General features: G+C 38.6%; 1 protein-coding gene and 1 non-coding gene across 3 annotated transcripts in view; one reads left to right on the top strand and one right to left on the bottom strand.

Moving 5' to 3' along the window:
- The window catches only part of EIF4G3 (eukaryotic translation initiation factor 4 gamma 3), a 367,975-nt gene that overhangs the window by 321,995 nt on the left and 23,072 nt on the right, over positions 1–22,908 (bottom strand). The window lies entirely within an intron of this gene.
- LOC117309704 (U6 spliceosomal RNA) lies at positions 11,830–11,936 on the top strand. The gene has a single exon (XR_004524020.1). It is a non-coding gene; the product is annotated as a U6 spliceosomal RNA (small nuclear RNA).

Genomic DNA, 22,908 nt, shown 5'->3' with positions numbered 1-22,908 from the left:
GTATCTTTTTGAATCGGTGTTTTTCTCCTCAAATATATACTCAGGAGTGGGACTGCCTGATCATATGGCAGATCTATTTTTAGCTTTTTGAGGAAACTCCATTCTGTACAGCCCTTTTTAAAAGAAGCATAAAATGGCATTCATTTCAGTCTGACAACAAGGTATATTCCTAAAAAGTTAAATAGCTTAATTCTTTGAATAAGAGTAATACTAACCATTTTAAACTGGTCACACTAAAGACCTTCATTTTTATGAAAACATATGCCAAGGAGCTCCTTTTCTCAATTGCTAACCAAAAACAGAGGGAGAGGATAACACATCAGTCATGATTTTCTGTTACTATGGTGTTTTCTGGTTTTGTCCTTCTTCAACACCAAGTAGATCTAAGATTACCTCCACAGCAGTTAACTGTTTCAACTTACTCAGGTTAAGAAACAAGTTCTACAAGACCACATTTAAAGTGACACACATTACCAAAAAATGTACCCAGGCAATATCAACTACTACAAATATGAACAAGAGGCAAGAAATTTAATTATATATCCACTTAAATCCACTGATTTCTCAATAACTGTGTACCCAATACAATGCTATTATGTAAAAGATCAAATCTGGCTTATGTATATGGAGCTTATGAGATATAAAAAACAGCTTTTTAAAAGAGGAAACACAATTAGACAGTATAATATGATCACCTTAGCATAAAACAAGAAAACATGACAATTCTTCATGCCTGGAGAACTGAGCTTGGAAAGCAAAAACTTCTGATAATTACAGATCTAATTTAAAGGTTTTTTTACTGGTATTAAAGCTCTAACATTAATATATAATAGTATATCACGTTAACATATATGAGCAATTCTCAGAAGTCAGGTTAATATGATAAAACAAGAACAAGAGTTTTAATTAAGATGCTCCATTAGCCTATAAATATAACCAGATTAGTTACTTAAGCACAAATTATCTCTGTATACCCAGTATCAGATCAATTTCAGGGAGACAGTAACACTGAAGATTTTAATAGTCACCAGTTTATTTCAAAATAGAAAAATGAACCAGGCATATCTTGATGATGATCTTCTGGAGTTAGCACATTCCATCAAGATCATTCAATTGTTGACTAAGTTACTGTGAAACAAAAATAAATAGGGAAGGCCTAGAAACAGTGCTTAAACACTGTTGAAATAGTGACCTCACTTTGTCAATGACAAAGGGCCCTTATAAAGAAAGTCTAATGGTTACATATTCCATATAATAAGAATAGCTAACATTATTAGGCACTTACTAAGCCAGGCCCTGTTCTAGCACATTAATTCATTTACAGCAAACCTAGGAGAAAAGTTCTACTATTTTGCTCCATTTCAGGATGAGACAACTGAAGCACAGAAAAGGCCAAAAAAAACAAAAACAAAACTTTTCCAAGCTTCCTAAATATTCTAACTCCAGAGTCCATACTCTTAACCATAATACTACACTGCATTTATATAAAGTATTAAATAAGATTTAAGCTGAAGAGACTTAAAGAAACAAACATTTGTCAAGATAAGGGAAACAAAGGCATCAGATACCAGAGTTACCACATTAAGAAAGTTGGCTCTATTTCAACTGATGAAGTAGTAGTTGAGTTTGCCCTTGGAACTCTCATCTCTGTATTCCAATCTACTTTCCCCAGTTAGTGGCATTCCCCCTCCTTGATAGGCATCAAGTGTCTTTAGCATCACTTAAAATAGCAAAAGACTGGATCTCAATCACAAATAACATGCCTTCATAGACAGATGACCAAATACAGTTTAGAGACTTCTGGAAGTATTCCTATTTTATCACAAGAATAGGTTCCTTAAGCTCAGAGAAAAATGTTCTAAAAGTAAAATTTAAGATACTACCTAGGAAACTGCACAAATATTTTGGAAGAAAACAGGGTCATCCTGATCTCTGTAGACAAATGGAATGATATGGTAATGCAGCGTAGTAAGATATTACAGATTTTAGGTGGGTAGGTATATGTAAAATCAGAGTAATTCTTACAAGTCATATAAAATATCATGTCTCAGCTCTAAACCCTCCAAAGGCTTCCCATATCAAAATAAAATTCTTACCATTTCCTACATGGGCCTACATGAACTTGCTCCCCACTTCCTCATCTCCAACTACACTGGCCACCTTTAGCTGCTTCAAATGTATGTACATGGGACAACCTCAGAGATCTAACCCCACCTATGCATTAAGGCCATCCTGGCTTCCTAGCAACAGTATGTTAACAGCTTGTTTTGAGGACTCAGAGATTCAAACAGCAACTACCTCATAAACCATTTGCCACAGAGCTAGCATCTTACATTGATCATCAGGCACTAATATTCATGGAATTACCCAGATCCTCCAGGAGAGAATGTGAGAAAAGTACATACAACAAATGAAAGAAATAGTATGGGTAAAAAAAAATCAAGTATCTGTATTAAAAATATAATGTCTTCAATCAAAAAAATGGGCAGAAGATCTAAATAAACATTTCTCCAAAGAAGATATACAGATGGCCAACACGCACATGAAAAGATTCTTAATATCGCTAATTATTAGAGAAATGCAAATCAAAACTACAAAGAGGTAACACCTCACAGCAGTGAGAATGGCCATGATCAAAAAGTCTACAAATAATAAATGCTGGAGAGCGTGTGGAGCAAAAGGAACCCTCCTACACAGCTGGTAGGAATATAAATTGGTACAGCCACTATAGAGAACAGTATGAAGGTTCCTTAAAAAATTTTAAATGGAGTTATCATATGATCCTGCAATCCCACTCCTGGGCACATATCTGGAGAAAACTATAATTCGAAAAGACACATGCACCGCAATGTTCAGTGCAGAACTCTTTACAATATCCAAGACATGGAAGCAACCTAGATGTCCATCAACAGATGAATGGTAAAGAAGATGTGATACACACACACACACACACACACACACACACACACACACACACACACACACACGGAATATTACTCAGCCACAAAAAAGAATGAAATAATGCCATTTGCAGCAACGTGGATGGACCTAGAGATTATAATACTAAGTGAAGTAAGCCAGTCAGAGAAAGACAAACATCATATGATACCGTTTATATGTGGAATCTAAAAAAAAAAACAAAAAGATACAAATGAACTTATTTGCAAAACAGAAAGAGACTCACAGACATAGAAAACAAACTTATGGTTACCAAAGGGGAAAGGGGGGGGAGGAATAAACTGGGAGATTGGGATTAACATATACACACTACTATATATAAAATAGATAGTCAACAAGAACCTACTGTATAGCACAAGGAACTATACTCAATATTCTATAATAACCTATATGGGAAAACAATCTGAAAAAGAATATATATATACATATAACTGAATCACTGTGCTGTACACCTGAAACTAACATCATATTGTAAATCAACTATATTTCAATAAAATATATAATGTCTTACATATTACATAATTCTTTTCACCAGCTCTGCCAGTAAAAGTAAAAAAAAAATTTCTTCGTACAATTTAAAAAGCACCAATGAACAGAACTTAAGTTTGAGCAATGTCAGTCATGTAACTTTGCTTTTGTCATGATGAAGCTGAGATTCAAATCTGTAACCCACAACCAACAACCATCCAGCGTCTTTGGCATTCATTTCTATATAATACTCATGCTCTACCTATCTGTCTGTTTGTTGGTACTTTTTTAATCCCCATCCTTATTTTCCCTTTGCTTTGATTTCTTTATCTGGTTTTATTTTTTATTGAAGTAACACTGATTTATAACATTGTATAAGCTTCATTTGTACAACATTATGTTTCTACTTCTGTATACCCTACAGCATGCTCACCACCAAAAATCTGGTTTCCATCTGTCACCATACAGTTGATTCCCTTTACCCATCTTGCCCTCCCCCTCTGGTAACCACTACTGTGTTCTCTGTAACTATATTTGGTTTTGTTTAGTTTGGTTGTTCTTTTATTTTGTTTGCTTATTCGTTTTTATATTCCACTTATGAATGAAATCACACAATATTCATCTTTGTCTGATTTATTTCACTTAGCATGATACCCTCAAGGTCCATCAATGTTGTCACAAATGGCAAGATTTCACCTTTTTATGGGTGAGTAGTATTCCACTGTGTGTGTGTGTGTGTGTGTGTCTATACACCACATCTTCTTTATCTATTCACCCACTGATGGGCGTTTAGGTGGTTTTCATAGCTTGGCTATTGTAAATAGTGCTGCAATGAACACAGGGGTGCATATATCTTTTCAAAGTGTTTTTGTATTTTTTGGATAAATACCCAGAAGTGGGACAGCTGGATCATATGGTAGTTCTATACTTAGCTTTTCTGAGGAATGTCCAATACTGCCTTCCATAGTGGCTGTACAAATTTACACGCCTACCAACAGTGTATAAGGATTCCCTTTTCTCCACATCCTCGCCAACACTTGTCATTGCTTGTTTTTTTATCTATCTCTATTTTTGGCTGTGTTGGGTCTTCATTGCTGCACGTGGGCTTTCTCTAGTTGCGGTGAGCAGGGGCTACTCTTCGTTGCGGTGCGCAGGCTTCTCATTCCAGTGGCTTCTCTTGTGGAGCACGGGCTCTAGGCGCACAGGCTTCAGTAGTTCTGGCACGTGGGCTTCAGTAGTTGTGGCTCATGGGCTCTAGAGCGCAGGCTCAGTAGTTGTGGCACACGGGCTTAGTTGCTCCATGGCATGTGGGATCTTCCCAGACCAGGGCTCGAACCCGTGTCCCCTGCATTGGCAGGCAGATTCTTAACCACTGCACCGCCAGGGAAGTCCCACTTGCTTTATTGATAATAACCATTCTGGCAGGTGTGAGGTGATATTTCATAGTGGTTTTGACTTGCAGTTCCCTAATAATCAGCAATGTTGAACATCTTTTCCTGTGCCTGTTGGCCATCTGTATGTCTTCTTTGGAAAAATGTCTATTCAGCTACTCTGCCCATTTTTTAATCATGTTGCTGTTGCTGAGTTTTATGAGTTCTTTATATATGTTAGATAGTAACCCCTTATCAGATATAGCATTTGCAAATATCTTCTCCCATTCCGTAGGTTGTCTTTTCATTTTACTGCTGATTTCCTTTGCTGTGCAGAAGCTTTTTAGTTTGACGTAACGCCATTTGTTCATTTTTTGCCCTTGTTTCCCTTGCCTGAGAAGACAGATCTAAAAAGATATTGCTAAGACCATCTTTACCTAATTTTATCATCTATTATTATTTCAAGTATTTTTGTAAACCACTTTGAATCCTTCTTTGAATGAAGTTTAGCATAGATTATTTAACGCTACAGATTACTATTAAATTTCTGTTTCTGCTTAAGATACAGAAAACTACAAAAACATGGTACCCTCTCTAATAGAAGAAAAGACCAGATTACCTGAAACACCACAACCTTTCTTGAGCCCATCAGACTCCTGAAGTTGCAAGGCAACCAAATAACCTGAATTCCAAAGAGGAACAAGACCCTCCAATAAAGAACATATATGGTAGACGAGAAGAGAAAGGGGTAATCATAATACAGTGAATAAAAAGAAGATCTGCTAAATACTTACTGAATTCCTAAAAGGTGTAGGCTAGCATGCCAATTTCCCAACTGGGTGCCCTATCCACAACAGGAGTCTGCACTCACTTGCTCTTCTCCACTGGCCTCCACAGGGCGCTCATGAAAAAGATTGGTTTCACGGCAGAAGACCAGAGAGAGTCCCACTCAATGGCACAGGAATTCAGGAGGTGACCAGTCATTGCTGGGAAGAGGCACAAAGCCGCACTTGATTCCCCATATCCTTTTCTCCTATGAAGCAAAGGTGTTAGGCCACTGGAGTAGGGGCAGCAAACCCCTTCTGTCCTAGGACACTGGCAAACATCTGTTGTTGCTGCGATAAAGATATAAGCAAATCCCTCTATCCCTGTGGGGAGGGGTAAGTAACCATCTTGTGCCTAGGATCCCACACAAATACACCACCCAGGAGCCTCCTAATGCTGGGAGAGGGGCAGGAAACCCTATCCAAGAATAAGTACAAACACAAGGCAAACAATGGCTGCCACAAGGAGGAGAGGGAACAAAGTCCTATTTATAAGGCCCAGATGAACAGGGTCTGCAAAAGACTGAAGCTGAACTGAGATAACTGCCTCCAACATAATCATAACACCAAGGAGCAAGCAACAGCATTCTACCACCAGGAGTAACAGTAGCCACCACTACAAGACTATGAAGACTGCGGTGCACTGAAAGTAATGATAATGACAATGAAACCCCAAACTAGCTCAATTCACGACTAGTTTGGCTTAACACCACACACTGACAGCCCAACAGAAGTGGGGTGTACCCATTTCCAAACATAAATACAATTTACCTCAGTCTCAACTGCTGTTCTATACACCATGCCCAACACCTAAACAAAAATTATGAGACACACAAAAAAAGAAAACAGCCTATGGTCAAGAGAAAAAGCAATCAATACAAGTAGACTCAGGGATGATTCAGATGCTAGAACTATCAGAGAAGGATATTTTTTTAAACTGTGATTAATATGTTAAAGGACTTAGTGAAAAAGGTGGACAACATACATGAACAGATTAGATAATATCAGCAAAGAGATGAAAATTTTTCTATACGTTAAATGTAAATGCTAGAAATAAAAATTACAATGTCAGAAATAAAGAATTCCTTCTACAGATTCAGCAGCAGACTGGACTCAGCTGATGAAAGAATCAATGAACTTGGAAAATAGATGAAGACACCAATAGAAATTATCAAAAGTGAAACACAGGGAGAAAAAAAGAAAAACAGAAGATCCAATGTTGAGGGACTATCAAATGGTCTAACATGTAAATGAGGTCTCAGAAGGAAAAAGGAGACTAAGGCAGAAGAAATACTTGAAAAGATAAAGGCCAAGAATTTTCCAGAAATAATAAAAGATACCAAACAGATTCAAGAAGCTTAAAGAAATCCCAAGCAGGATACAATAAAACAACACATACCTGCCTAGCCTCATCAAACAGCCTGAAGGCAAACAGAGGGGGTAAAAAATACTGCATACATAATCAAGAACAAAGATAAGAATTACAGTAGATCTTATCAGAAACTATGCAAGCCAGAAGACAGTGTTTTTCACTACTTCAATGCTGTAAAAGAAAAAATTTGTCAACCCAGAATTCTGTATGCAGGAAAATTATTTTGCATCATGAAGGCAAAGATCACTATCAACCTAAACAATGTTCTCCATGGCAAACTGAAGATAAAGACTGCTAGATATTTTTACTTGAAATGCAATAAACATGGTAAAAAGTGTCTTTGCACTTGAAATGGTGTTAAAATATTGAGAGGTTGTTTTCCATAATATTCAGACATTTTCCTTAACATTCAAATGAAAGTTTATCATCTCCTAAACACACTTCTAAAAGCCCTTCCTGGGCTTCCCTGGTGGCGCAGTGGTTAAGTATCCGCCTGCCAATGCAGGAGACATAGGTTCAAGCCCTGGTCCAGGAAGATCCCACATGCCGCAGAGCAACTAAGCCCACGTGCCACAACTACTGAGCCCACGTGCCACAACTACCGAAGCCCGTGTGTCTAAAGCCCATGCTCCACAACAAAAGAAGCCACAGCAATAACTCTGTGCACCACAACGAAGAGTAGCCCCCACTCGCCGCAACTAGAGAAAAGCCGGCATGCAGCAACGAAGACACAATGCAGCCAAAAATTAAATAAATAAATAAAATAAAAGCTCTTCCTGTTAACCCTGATACCTCTCATCCAGTCTATGGTTTAGAATACTATGGAGGAACTGAAGCAATTAAAAGAGAATGAAACAAACCTAGGGAAAAATGCTGAATGGAAAAAAAAAGGTTCTCTCTGAATAGTAGAATTATGTTTGACTTTTTTCTTCACAACATCTAAAGCTTCAAATTTTCCATTATGAACAGTTATTATTTTTGTTTCAGATGGAAAAAAAATCCTATTACACAAAAATGACAATGTACCATAGTTAAATAATACTGCACTTTACAGACAGGGCTGAAGTCAAGTACAAACCCTTTCTTTCTTCACAGGTGGTACCTATACCATACCGGTATGGAGTATCACTGCTAGTTACAGGAAAGTGAATGCAGAGCGATCAAGTAAACACAGTCCTACCTTCTACCATAGCCCTACCTTTCAGAGTAATAAAAATTAAAAGGGAGCAGCTTATAGCTTACATATTCCACTCATCACCATCTTCTCCAACAATTAAAAAAGAGGCTAATAACAAACTAGGTTTCCAGGCAGCTATTTAAACCCAAAGGCCATAAATACTAAGGTTTGAAAAATATCTGATATGCTGATAATAAAGCACCCAGGATGGTTTAAGGGCCTTTATATACTTTAGTCCTCCCCATTATCCAAATAACGTAAATACTCCTACTGCCATTTATGGGTAAGGAAGTACAGATATCAGAATTTAGATCCTTAAAGATCACTGTAAGGACTTTCCTGGCGGTCCAGTGGTTAAGACTCCACACTCCCAATGCAGGGGGCATGGGTTCGATCCCTGGGGGTGGAATTAGATCCCACATGCCGCGCGGCAAAAGGAAAAAAAAAAAGAGAGAGATCACTATCATCATATGCATTATCCCTAGTCCTTAAATTGTATTCCTAGATTTACATTGTGTATTTTAATGTCACTTGCTTCTTCAATGCTTATGCCTATTAACAGTGAACAGACCATATTTAATAAAAACCTCATGTAAGAATTATACTTCACTGTGCAAAATAATTTGAAATGGTCTTGTCCCTACCCTTCAGGAGACAAAAATCTTTTGCTTTTTGGCCGCTCCCCACAGCATGCAGGATCTTACTTCCCTGACCAGGGATCAAACCCGTGCCCCCTGCAGTGGAAGCTCGGAGTTCTAACCACTGGACCAGCAGGGAAGTCCCACAAAATCTTAACTGCTCAAAATATTGGCTAATAATACTTAGATTAACTCTTTCAAACAAAACCTTGCAACTCCTCAGTCAAAATGACTTAATAACTCTATACAGAAATACAAAGTTGGAAGTAAGTTCAGAAAATCCTCACAGGCTGAAAACATATACACAAAACAATTTAGATTTAATAATTCTGATTTCTTCCACAACTGAATTAAAACTAAAATGATTTAGAAAACTCAAATATAAGTATGCAGTAAATATAAAAGAAATACACGGCACTAATAAATCCCAAATTCAGGATAACAGTTACCTCTAATGAAAGAATCAAGTGATAAAGGAGGGGTACATGCTGAGGTCTTTTATTATACGGATAATGTTTTGTTTGTGAAGCTGGTTAATGGATACTTGGGTTTGCTATACTACAGTGTACTTCTGTATAGTATCTGCAGTATTTCAAAACACATGTTTTAAGTTTTCAAACCAGATATGACACTCTTTATCTCCCTGAACACAAATGTAAATAATCATTACCATACTATTACTGTAGTTTCTAGAAGAACAACTATATCCCACCATATACACTAAACTTACACACTAACTCCAACCATGACAAGTAAATGCCTTTTGTGACAAAAGACAGTATAACCCATTTTCATCATTTATACAGTGAGGTCAATCCCACCTACCTATCCACAGTAGTATTATGAAAACGAAATGGGACAAAAAATGAACAGTCCACATGTTCATCAAATGTTAGTTATTATTAGTGGCAACTGCTGAAGTACAAAAATGCAAAAAATATGACATTGTATGTCAGTATTTACAAACTGTAGGTCTTCACATGTGTACTTATTCCTGACAGTGTATACATTTTCTTCCACTCCTAATCTGTGGAATAACCTTGGGAATGGATACATGTATAACTAACATGGGTGAAAAACATATCTAGCTCCCAGAAATGCAATAAATCATGCCAAAAATCTTCAGAGGCAGTGTTTAAAGCTTCCTGTTCTCAGTATAGACTTCTAGTAAACATTATTTATTAGTGTCTACTTTGTGCCTAGCACTAACAGACCCTAGAGAAATAGAAACAAAAAACATAATTCCTGCCTTAAGCATTTAGTTTAGTAAAGAAAATAAATAATAAATTTATCTATAGCTGTTAGTAGAGCAACTAACCCAGCTGAAAAGAGGTGTGAAGTATCACCCTATTGATTGGTACTCTCTGCCATATAACTCCTCCTCTTTATCCTTTCCCTTGCCCACAGCTCTGCTAGTCCTGGTCTTCTCTGAAAGCAGACAGGAAAGCAGTATTTACCCTTTCTATAGACTACAGAACTGCATTATTCACTAGGTAACCTCTAAGCCACAGGGGGCTATAGAGCACTTGAAATACAGCTACCACAAGGCGGATGTGCTCAAATATACACTGGAGTGCAAAGGCTTAGTGCAAAGAAAGAATGTGAAATACAGTATCTCACTAATAATTTTTATAATGATCACATCTTGAAATTATAATATTTTGGATATACTGGGTAAGTATGTTATTAAAATTGATTTTACCTGTTTTCACTTTGTAACATGGCTACTAAAAAATCTAAAATTACATAGCTGGTTTACATATTTCCACCCAACAAATAATCCATAAAAAAAGTTAAAACTGAATACATAATGCACTTCAAAAGTATTCAGTAAGCATTAGCTAAATCTGAATCTTAGATTGAAATTTCAAAAATATTAGCTAAAGTAACCTATAACCATATCTAAATTCAATCTTTTTAAAAATCAAACATGAAGGGCTTCCCTGGTGGCGCAGTGGTTGAGAGTCCGCCTACCGATGAGGGGGACACGGGTTCATGCCCGGGTCCGGGAAGATCCCACATGCCGCGGAGCGGCTGGGCCCGTGAGCCATGGCCGCTGAGCCTGCGCGTCTGGAGCCTGTGCTCCGCAACGGGAGAGGCCACAACAGTGAGAGGCCCGCGTACCGCAAAAAAAAAAAAAAATCAAACATGAAGAAAGAAAGGATCTATGTTGTCAGAATTCTAATTACCTATGGCATGTGTTTATGGTCTGACAATGACACTCATCAACCCAACAAATTGAAACCACAAACTCTACTTTTCTAGATTAATATTCAGTAAAATTGTTCCTCCTCCTATTACACTGAATTACACTAGAAATAGCCCAGTATACCACAGTGCATCAAAACCATACCACAGCATCAAAACCCAAGCTCTTTTTATAATTACAGAGAAGTAAACTTCAAAACATCCTAAAAACAAGGCATTTACTTATGAGTGCAATTCATTTAAATTACGTGTAAGTGCATTCTTACAGAATCTGACCTCTGGGGCTAAAAGTCAAAGCTCTTGCTCTTTAGTATCTAGAGAGGCCATGAAAATTAATTCATTAGGTACGTGACTCACACTGACCTGGGTTCCTCAAGAGTCACCTGAAGAACCAGCGTTAAGAGCAAAGAGAGAGTTCCAAAGGCCCTCCTTCCCCAAGCCAAGGAGACTTACGTGGTTGAGAAGGTTCTAAATAGATCAAACCAAAGAGACTATAAATGGACCCAGAGAGACTACAAATGACATCCAGGGGCCCTAAGACATGACTAGGCTTCCCGCATCTCTAGAAGAACTTAAATAAAGATCAGTACTAAAGAAGCTAAAGAAGTATTACTCTTCCACTCAATATTCACATGTAAAAGTCCCAAAGCCCAAGAAATTTGACCCCAAGGATGTCCATGATATATATTCCAGGAATCACAGAACCAAGACAGCCTCCTTGCCAGTACTTTATAACACAAAATGTTATTTGTGGGCAAGACGTGGCCTTTGAAAAACTGCCTAACCTGCACCCACTTAAGAGTAACCACTTTGAGCACTCGCTTCGGCAGCACATATACTAAAATTGGAACGACACGGAGAAGATTAGCATGGCCCTGGCGCAAGGATTACACGCAAATTCGTGAAGCGTTCCATATTTTTTGATTCACTTTGTTATACAGCAGAAACTAACACAACACTGTAAAGCAATTACACTCCAATGAAGATGTTAAAAGTAAATAAATAAATAAAAAATAAAAGAGAAAAAAAATTAAAAATAAAGGTAACCACTTTGGACGTCCCTGGCGTTCCAGTGGTTAAGAATCCGCCTGCCAATGCAGGGGACACAGGTTCGAGCCCTCGTCCGGGAAGATCCCACATGCCACAGAGCAACTAAGCCCATGCGCCACAACTACTGAGGCTGTGCTCTAGAGCCCACAAGCCACAACTACTGAAGCCTGCATGCCTAGAGCCCGTGCTCCACAACGAGAGAAGCCACCACAATGAGAAGCCCGTGCACCACAATGAAGAGTAGCCCCCACTCGCTGCAACTAGAGAAAGCCCATGCTCAGCAACGAAGACGCTACGCAGCCAAAAATAAATAAATTTATTTTAACCAAAAATAAATAAATAAAAGTAACCACATCAGTCAAACTGCAGCCTTGATGATTTAGAGCTGTTTACAGATTTTCATAAGAGAAACAGCTAATCGCATCACAAACAATGAAGACTTATCAATTCTATACATGGTCCAGAGTTAAAGCACAAAAATACTAGTGCTAACCCCAAACACTTAAAAATAATAATGACCAAGTGTTTCCATATCCCTTGATATGCTGAAACACAACAAGGATTGACTTGAGCTCAATACCTATGTATAATACAAAGGGATAGTTGACACAATTTCTTTTGACATAAGAGTACCCCCAAAGTGACCCGCCCTCAGCCTGGATTAGGTAAGAACCAGTATCTATGGTCCTAGAGAACCCTGTGCCTTTCTTTAATACAGCAGCTATCACACATATTACACTTATCTCTTTAATCATCTCTCCCTCACCACACTGCAGGACCCTAATATCTCTGGCACCTAACACAATGCTGGGCATATCTCTGAAGGCTCAAAAATATTTGCTGGTTGAATGTATAATATGGAGCTATGCTGTCCAATGTGGCCTCTAGCCACATGTAGCTATTTAAATATAAACTTAATTAAAATTAAATGAAATTTTAAAATTTAGTTCCTTAGTCACACTTGTCACCTTTCAAGTGCTCGTTGCCACGTACGGTTAGTGGCTGCCATACTGGACAGTGTAGACACAGAATGTTTTCAACATCACAGAAAGTTCTATTGGGCACTGCCTGGAGTGTCCCTTGATTCTGGAGGCATTTCCTAACAGGATTATTATTCTAAGAGAAAAGGTAGAAAGAAAAATGTTTTAAATGTGCATCAAATTCCAGTAGTAAACAATACAACCAAAGGAAAGGAGTTCTTCTGCAAGACTGTCTCTAATATCAACTATGTTTCAAACTTTTCTGATAATTCTTCATTGCTAAAGTTTCATTATCAACTAACCCCCTTCTCCCACATATTCCCCTGTTGTGCCTAAAAGAAAGCCCTTAGTAACAACAAGGGCTGCTGCCCATACTCTAGGAAGGTGAAAAAAAAGGATATATGAGATTATTTTTACCCTAATCATAGGCTAATAAAAAGGTCCAAAAGGATTCTGGAATTAGTTTAGTCTAGTTAATCAATTTTACAGAGAAAGAGACTGAGCACACAGAAGTAAAATAACCCACAGAAAAGAAGAGATGTTAGAAGCAGACCAAACGGGTAAGGAAAAACAAAAAGCAGAGTGCACAGAAAGCCAGAAACTTTTATTTTTTTACAGCATTACGGCATATTATCCAAAATATCAAAATAGTCTATACTTAATAAATGGGAATGATAAGTACTAGTAAAAGGTCAAGAAACTCTCAACCAAAGTTCTGTCTTGTGTAAGAGACCCTAAGTTTCCCCTTACAAACTCTAATATATTATTTAAATGCTTTCACTGGCAGTTTACTTTTTCTTTCCATAACATAATCACATAAATTATTTATTCTCATAGTCAGAATCTATTTATTCCTACTAGTCAGAATAGATTTCAATTAAGCCACAAATATAGGCAGCTAAAACTGAAAGCAGAATATTTACTAGTTATTTTCAATGGAAACATAATTCCAATGACAAGGTAAGAGTATAAACAATGAAAGTGAACTAAGGGGAGAGAAATAATTTGCTTCTCAAAAATGAAATCACTTCTGTCACTCTGAAAATGTTATCTGAACGAAAACCACAGTAAGAGTGTTTCTGCTCCTTAACTGAGTTTCATTTCCATGACCTATAAATAAAAATATAGAAGAAAGTAATTTTAAGTTCTCTTATTACTTCACTATGAGCAAAAGCAAATTCAAGGCAATAAATCCAAAGATGTTATCAAAACAGAGAAAGACTGACAAATATATTTTTTTTGCACATAATACTTATGTAGCTTGGAGTGTCCTCAGCCTCGTATTCTTAGGTAAACACTGGATTTTGTTTTTCAAAGGGCACAAATCTCTCCTTTGTAGGAATTTTATATATCTAATTTCTTACACCTAAAGTTATAAGAAAGCTTTTATATCTCTCCATTAGGTTGAGAATCCGCCTGCCAATGCAGGGGACATGGGTTCGATCCCTGGACCGGGAAGATCCCACATGCCGCGGAGTAACTAAGCCCACGTGCCACAACTACTGAAGTCCATGCACCTAGAGCCCATGCTCCGCAACAAGAGAAGCCCGGGCACCACAACGAAGAGTAGGCCCCGCTTGCCGCGACCAGAGAAAGCCCACGCAGCAACGAAGACCCAACACAGCCAAAAATAAATAAATATTTTTAAATAAATAAATAAAAATTCTAGGCAGGTTTACGGTAATCCCAATAATCCTCAATAACAACAGGGGCAGGCCTATGCGTTGCACACAATAAACTTTGCTGGATTAAGAAAGTTCACTTCAGGAAGTTCCCTGGTGGGCTAGTGGTTAGGATTCCAGGCTTTCACTGCCGTGGCCCAGGTTCAATCCCTGACTGGGGAACTGAGATCCCGCAAGCCGCACAGCGCTTCGTAACAGGAAGAAAACAGATAAAGGCTGTCAGTGTCCATTAGTTTGTCAATATGACCAATCAGATACCGGTAATAAAATATTTTAAGTTCTAAGAGGATGTCAGGTGCAAAATGCCTGGTTTGCCCTTTAACTTTTTACCAGGTCTCAGAATCAACCTATTTCAAAAGATAAGAACGTACTCCTCTAGTCATCTGCCAAATCCTATTTCAGTATGAATCTAGAAATGAAACTTAAAGGACATGTCTACTGAGAAGTAAAGGAATCATTCATTTCTTGATCATTAAAAATCAAGAATCTTGGGGCTTCCCTGGTGGCGCAGTGGTTGGGAGTCCACCTGCCGATGCAGGGGACACGGGTTCGTGCCCCGGTCTGGGAGGATCCCACCTGCCGCGGAGCGGCTAGGCCCATGAGCCATGGCCGCTGAGCCTGTGGGTCCGGAGCCTGTGCTCCGCAACGGGAGAGGCCAGGGCAGTGAGAGGCCCGCGTACCGCAAAAAAAAAGAAAAAGAAAAAAATCAAGAATCTTAACAAAGAACAGACTTCAAATCCAACAACAAGCAACATGCTAATACTCAAACCTCTCAGAAAAGGTACAATCCAAATAATTAAGCTAATTTAATGTCATTTATATAATATGTAAGACCTAATTAACTCACAATTGACCATTTCAATTTTCTCGGCTAGGAGTCTTAACTTTAATTATATATCTAAAACTTCAACTCCAAAATATGATTCAGAAGATGTCTGTATATTTTTTAAGTTGCAAAAATTATTCCAATGAGCAGCCTAAATTTAGAACTACTATCCTAGCTTTAACACATCCCTAAAATTATGCTAATTAAATTGGCATTTTCTTCAATTTAAAAAAAGTAAAAGATTACTTACTTGAGTCAATCAAGTCTAATGAAAATATTAACTAACTTTAGTTTTCAATGACAAAAAATTAATACTTCTCACATTCTTAAACACATCCTCCCAATTTGTTTTACACCGACTTCTCTCATCAAGAGTGTATCACAGGGCTTCCCTGGTGGCGCAGTGGCTGAGGGTCCGCCTGCCAATGCAGGGGACACGGGTTTGTGACCCGGTCCGGGAAGGTCCCACATGCTGCGGAGCGGCTGGGTCCGTGAGCCATGGCCGCTGAGCCTGCGCGTCTGGAGCCTGTGCTCCACAACGGGAGAGGCCACAACAGTGAGAGGCCCCCGTACCGCAAAAACAAAAACAAAACAAAACAAAAAAAAGAGTGTATCACAATATGTCTTTGTCAGGTAAATAAAATGTTTTCTAGACATTTGTGGATAACCAACACAATGACAAAACAGTTAACAAATTGATTTTCAAATTGCAAAGATGGCAATAAACTAATATAAGAGCAGAGAAGGAACAATAAAATGTTCTTCATTTCACTAAAATTCAAGGTTCCAATAGCTTGGGCAGAATTATTTATGAGGCAGATTATAAAAAGACAAAACTAAGAGAAAGCAGTTTTTAGCAACAGATGACAGTGAAGACGACCATTTGAAAACAAGACCAATCAACAAACTGCACAAAATGGGAACTGAAAAAAAGCAGACATATTCAGGGTTAGGACTGAAAGATGGTTAACTACTTCCTTGTTTTATGAACGCTTTGAAGCTTCAACTAAGCTCTTCAGCTAAGGAATTAAGAGCAAACAAGTTGTTAGCGACTTCCCTGGTGGCACAGTAGTTAAGAATCCGCCTGCCAATGCAGTGTTCAATCCCTAGCCTGGGAAAGATCCCACATGCCACGGAGCAACTAAGCCCTTGCACCACAACTACTGAGCCTGCGCTCTACAGCCTGTGATGCACAACTACTGAGCCCGCGCACCACAACTACTGAAGCTCACACACCTAGAGCCCGTGCTGTGCGACAAGAGAAGCCACCTCAATGAGAAGCCCACACAGAACAACAAAGAGTTAGCCCCTGCTTGCCCCAACTAGAGAAAAGTCCGCGTGGAGGAAGACCCAAGGCAGCCAAAAATAAAATAAAATAAACAAATTTATTTTTTAAAAAAAGAAATTTTAGGATTTCCACTTCACAGTATCCAGTTGTGAGAAGATGAGTCCAAAATCATAACTGAAATGTATCTGGAAAATACTGTACATGAGAAACTCCACAAAACACAGACAATATGCAAACATATAAAACACTGACTATACTACAAACTTGTTAACAAGACTTAACAGAAATCAGTCTACTTTTATTAGTAATATGTTCCTTTAAAAAATTTATTCCAAGAGCAAATAAAGGCACAATTCAGTAAAATGTCCTTGGTGTCAGGCGCCACCCACAACACTTAAAGACAACCTTTGAGGCCTGTTACCCAACTGCAGGGACTCCATCTGTCAACTCTACTAATCTACCTCATCTTCCATTCATAAACACGAATGGAAACTAAACAATCACCAGACATTAAGAAAGTAAAGAACCAAGATGAATAAACAGAACCAACCCTGGAGGGAGAGAGATGGTACAGAGAACAGAAAAAGATTTTTTTAATTTCCAATTAGTACCTATGAAAGGATTTAAGATACTATTCCAATCATAAAATAAGACGCATCTGCTACACACAGAAAAGGAGAGAAAACAAAAATTCTTAGATATTAAAAAAGTAATCGCCAAATGTTTATTTACGTACCGTTCAATTCAGCAATTCTATTTATAGGACTCCATCCTACTAAAATACTCACACATATGTATAAGGATATGCGCTATACTTTTTTTTTTTTTTTTTTTGCGGTACGCGGGCCTCTCACTGTTGTGGCCTCTCCAGTTGCAGAGCACAGGCTCCGGACCCACAGGCTCAGCGGCCATGGCTCACGGGCCTAGCTGCTCCGCGGCATCTTCCCGGACCGGGGCACGAACCCGTGTCCTCTGCATCGGCAGGCGGACTCTCAACCACTGCGCCACCAGGGAAGCCCTGCACTATACATTTTAACACATACAAAAAAGCCTAGAAACTATACATATATCCACCAATAGGAAAGAGTTAAATGAATTATGGTACAACTATAGAATAATCTACATGTATCAACATGGGAAAGATTTATACAATACGTGAAAAAGCAATCACTAAGCATGTGCAGTATAATCCCACTTATAATCTTGTCACACAAGTAATATAATAGTAATAGCTATTTATTACTATATAACACAAAGTGCCAGGTACCATTTTAAGTACCTTATAGGTATAACTAATTTAATCCTCACAACAACCTTAAGCACTAGAGTCTATAATTAACCCTTTTACATGAGGACACTGGGACACAAAAAGGTTAAATCATTTTTCCCAAGGTACACAGCCACTAAACCATGAGAGCTGGGACTATCAGCTATGGGACTCGAAATCCTCCAAGATCACACTTCACACTTCCAGCAGTTAGGATGCAAATCACAGAGTCCAGCTCCAGAGGCCATCCTCTAAAAACCTCCACCTCTCTCCCACTCCCTGACTCTCTTCCCTTTTTCCCTTCCTCTTACTCTCAATTTGTAAATGCATACAAAAAGATCTGTAAGAAGAGAGATGCTGAACTGTCAACTGTGATAGCTGCTAATAATGGAAGTGGAAGTGAAGGTTTTTAATTATTTTTAAATATATAATATAAAGGTATAAATCAATATAATCTGTATTCTTTATAATACACATGCATTATTTGACTGTTTTGAAACTAAACTAAGATCTGAATAAAGACATGAAAATAGCACATAAACAGATAATTTTCAAAACAGTAAATAAAAGCTAAGAAACATGGGAGAAAACTAAATCTTATAAGTAATCTAAGAATGCAAATTAAAACTGTATATAATTTTCACCTATCAAAATTAACAAAAGTTAAAAGAATATTTAATGCTGGTAAAAATAGGGCAATATGCATCAATTATCCTAATGTTCACACCTGCTGATCCAGTAATTTTTACTTTATTGAACAAATACCTGAAATATTGAAAAACATTATACACAAAGATGTTAGTCTCAGTATTTCTTTTTTTTTTTTTTTTTTTTTTTGCAGTACGTGGGCCTCTCACTGTTGTGGCCTCTCCCGTTGCAGAGCACAGGCTCCGGACACGCAGGCTCAACGGCCATGGCTCACGGGCCTAGTCCCTCCGCGGCATGTGGGATCTTCCCGGACAGGGGCACGAACCCATGTCCCCTGCATTGGCAGGCGGACTCTCAACCACTGTGCCACCGAGGAAGCCCTCAGTATTTCTTTTAATAACAAAATTGTTAACTGAATAATCCAGTGATAAGCAATGTGCTTTAAGTATACTGTGGTACAGCCATATACAGAAATGTTATAATACCATTAAGGAAGCCCTCTCAAAATTTTTATTAAAATGGGAATGTATCAATATGTTAAAATAGAAAAAATAATATTCACAGTATGATCTTCAGCTATGCACATATGAGTATATGTATATAAACACATATATGCCAACACATGTATATATAAACATATATATATTTAAAAATTCCTCCAAGGAAATATATCAAAATGCTAACAATAGTTATCAATGGGTGGTAAAGTTACAAGTGATTTTTTTTTTTTTCCCTGTGATTTTTACAGTGATCACATATGGCTTTTCTGTGGAAGGGAGCTTTTTTCTTTTTTAAAAGCCTTTTCTCTTCATCATACGAAACAGAGAAATGAGTGAAGCAGTTTGTTACTGCGCATCCGGATATATCATATCATTATTGGTTGTCAAGCAGCATATCCTACATCATGCCCATCTCCAGTCACAGGCAGAAAGGACAGAAACTCAGGCACAAATACGCCCCAACCAAATGGCAGTGCATTCACTCTATGGAGCAGCCTAAGCAGCACGTACAGCAACTTCAATCCTCCATTCAAACCACTCCCCATCTCTCACCCAACGTTTTAGGTTTACTTTTGATGTGACACAGTAATCCTCACACAAGCTGCACATGGAGACAGACCATTTTAATCCTCTACTCTATGCCGCCGAGTCTGCCCCTGAGAGAAATGCTACCCATTTAGTAAATTTACCCACCGAGCCAGAAATCACCGTCATTCTGGACACTTCTCTGTCATCAACTGAAACAGACAGGTAAGCCTTGCTGCTTTCTAAAAATGGCCAATCCTGCTTAGCAAATGACAGCATATGCTAAGATTTCTCACTTCTGCAGAGAATGGGTGGCTCCCCTGCTAAGGCTATAAATCCCAATACACAGTAGCATTCCCTGTCAACAGCAGAATCTGAAATGTAGTATCTCCTCCACGAGAAAAGTCCAATTCTCCTGGCAACAAGCTTTAAGAGAATCCTGACCTAGAGCACGCTCTCCAGGCTTCTCCTGCTTCGTCACAGGAACCACAGCAGCCGAATCCTATACTACGCCCGCCCATGCTGCAGCAGCAGCCATGTTTGGCTCAGCCCTGCTGCAGCCCCAGATGGAAGCCAGGAGAGCAAGGACAAGATGGCAAAGGACTTTAAAAAGGGAACTCTGTAACAAATAAGAGGTATCATAAAAAATGTTGCACTAATCTGCCACATCATTAAAAGTAAGGCTTTTTTTTCTTTTTTAATGACGCCTCTTTCAAAGTACTTTAAGCCGCTTCTCTTGGTATCATGAAAACAAATTTGGGAAGATCGGCGTAAGTATTACTATTACGGTAAAGATCAATTTAATCAGAATGCATGGGGAACACAATTCATAAGTTTTTACTTAACTAATAATTAACAAAAAAATGCTCCCTCTTTCCCTTGATTCCCTGTTAAAAAACTACAAATGTATTTCAAATCCTCTTCACTCTTAAAATAATGAATGTAATTTAATCTGTCTTTGCCTAGTGAGGAACTTGCAAGGAGTCACATTTTAGCTTAGTTTCATTTTTCAAAGTAGAAACTGCTTTACTTTTCTGATTATAGAAGTGATATGTGGGGGCTTCCCTGGTGGTGCAGTGGTTAAGAATCTGCCTGTCGGGCTTCCCTGGTGGCACAGTGGTTAAGAGTCCACCTGCCGATGCAGGGGACACGTGTTCGTGCCCTGGTCCGGGAAGATCCCACATGCCGCGGAGCAGCTGGGCCTGTGAGCCATGGCCGCTGAGCCTGTGCGTCCGGAGCCTGTGCTCCGCAACGCGAGAGGCCACAACAGTGAGAGGCCCGCGTACCGCAAAAAAAAAAAAAAAAAAAAATCTGCCTGCCAATGCAGGGGACACGGGTTCGAGCCCTGGTCCAGGAAGATCCCACATGCCACGGAGCAACTAAGCCCATGCGCCACAACTACTGAACCTGTGCTTTAGAGCCCATGCACCGCAACTACGGAAGCCCGTGAGCCACAACTACTGAGCCCACAAGCCACAACTACTGAAGCCCGCATGCCTAGAGTCCGTGCTCCGTGACAAGAGAAGCCACTGCAATGAGAAAGCCCACTCACTGCAACAAAGAGTAGCCCCCACTCACCGCAACTAGAGAAAGCCTGTGTGCAGCAACGAAGACCCAATGCAGCCAAAAATAAATAAATAAATTTATTTTTTTTAAAAAGTGATATGTGGTTAATGTAAACAAAAATGACTTAGCACAGAAAGAAAATGAAAATCACCCAATCTCACCAGCAACCAGAAATAGCCCCTATGAACACTGTTGTATAAGCAAGCACTTTTTCTATATATTTTTTAAGATAAAATTTGATCACACATGCTACTTTTAACTGGCTTCCATAGAATAAATGTGGACTTTTTCTTAATATTTATTTGGCTGCATCAGGTCTAAGTTGTGGCACGCGGGATCTTCGTTGAGGCATACAGGACCATTTTTTTTAGGTGTGGCATGCAGGATCTTTTTAGTTGCAGCATGTGAACTCTTAGTTGCGGCATGTGGGATCTAGTTCCCTGACCAGGGATCAAACCCGGGCCCCCAGCTTTGGAAGCACGGAGTCTTAGCCACTGGACCACCAAGGAAGTCCCAAAGTGGACGTTTTTATGTCAGTAAGTGTTTTGCAACATTTTTAAGGGTTACATAGTATTTCAATGGATATTGAGGCCAGAATTTGCCCAGAACTCTATTACTAGACCTTAGAATGTTTCAAAAGGTTTGCTATTATAAATGATGACATGACAACAATCAGAATTTTATTTAAACTCTGACTTTCAAAGTACAATTCTGTAAAAGCAGATGATATTATATAAAACAAAAAACCAACCTTGATTTCAAAGTAATCGTTGGATATATGTTGACCTCAGAACCTTAACAAAGTTTAATATAACAACAGTCCAATTTCTGTTACATCACCAAGGGACACAAGAAGCAAAATCCTAGGTCAAACCGTCTCATTCATTCCACTTGGAAAAGAAATTCGTTTTAGTCTCTGTCTCACCGTAGGTACCTGTTTAGTGAAAGAGACTAAGCTCAAAGAAAAGAAAACAGTGGCAGAGCCTGGGGAAGAACTGAAAGTAATTCCATGAGGTAAAACTGATCCAGGACTCTAAATGTACACTGCTGAGGTCCATCTTCAATTGGAGGATAAGGAAATTAAAAGGTTTAGAAGAGGTTCTAGACTCCCAGACCTATAACTGACAGGGAACCAAGCACTTAGAGCAGCCATGTTCAAAAGTACACCTGTACATTCCATCAGAGAAATTCCTCCAGGTTAACAAATTTATTTGAAAAGGCCAACTATTTCCAGTTCTGCATCCCTTAAATGAATAATCAAACCTGCTAATACTACGAATAAGCACAAGAACAATAAAATGCCCCATTTTCGGGGTCATGAACATGGAGCTTCTTCATGAAAATGAAATCCATTTCCCTCCAACCCAAAGACTGGTTACTAATGCAATTTCAATTATCCTTCCAGACTTCACAAGTCACAGCTGAGTTGATATCGACCACCAAGAGCTCAAAAACTTCCCAAACACTGTATAATGAAATCTATCAACATTTGAAAACTATTATCTTCCAAATAATCAATGCATGATGTTACAAAATCATGCATGGGTAAAAGATCCATTCA

The sequence above is a fragment of the Tursiops truncatus genome, chromosome 1, assembly GCF_011762595.2.
Source record: "Tursiops truncatus isolate mTurTru1 chromosome 1, mTurTru1.mat.Y, whole genome shotgun sequence".
Taxonomy (NCBI): domain Eukaryota; kingdom Metazoa; phylum Chordata; class Mammalia; order Artiodactyla; family Delphinidae; genus Tursiops; species Tursiops truncatus.
Note: the sequence above shows the minus strand (reverse complement) of the source record. Positions and strands in the feature narration are given on the sequence as shown.